Here is a 561-nt window from a genome sequence, read left to right on the forward strand (position 1 = left end):
ATGGAATTTCTGTTGTAAGGTTCTTGCATTTACATGAAATAATTGGTGAAACTGTCTGGCTTGGTCTATGGATGAGTTCAAAAAAATGCATTCCATCCTAGTCCATCGATCAACTTTATCATTACCCTCACTTAATGGTCCAGGCAATCTTGTATGTGCTCTGATATGTTGAACATAAAAGCACCTTTTTCTTTGCCAGATTAAATATTGTAAATCTTGTAATAGGGCACATACAGTACTACTATTCTTAATAGGACCTGCTAATTCTAATACTTTCACTGCATTGACTACATAGGCTGAATCTGAAATCAAATTAAATGCAAACTGACATCTTTTAAACACCTCAATTACTATTTTCAACTCTACTAATTAGGGGGAGCCTGGTTAAAATTGGCATAGCACTGGCTCTTGCCCTTCTATCAAATAGGCTCCACAGCCTGTCTTTGAGCCATCAGTAAACACATTTGGTGACCCTTGAAGGGGTACTGCTGAGGTAACCCTGGGGAATATCACTGGTTGCTCCTTAAAATTGACAGCAATGGATGTTTAGGATAATGGTTA

Source organism: Mastomys coucha, chromosome X (assembly GCF_008632895.1).
Source record: "Mastomys coucha isolate ucsf_1 chromosome X, UCSF_Mcou_1, whole genome shotgun sequence".
In the NCBI taxonomy this organism is placed as follows: domain Eukaryota; kingdom Metazoa; phylum Chordata; class Mammalia; order Rodentia; family Muridae; genus Mastomys; species Mastomys coucha.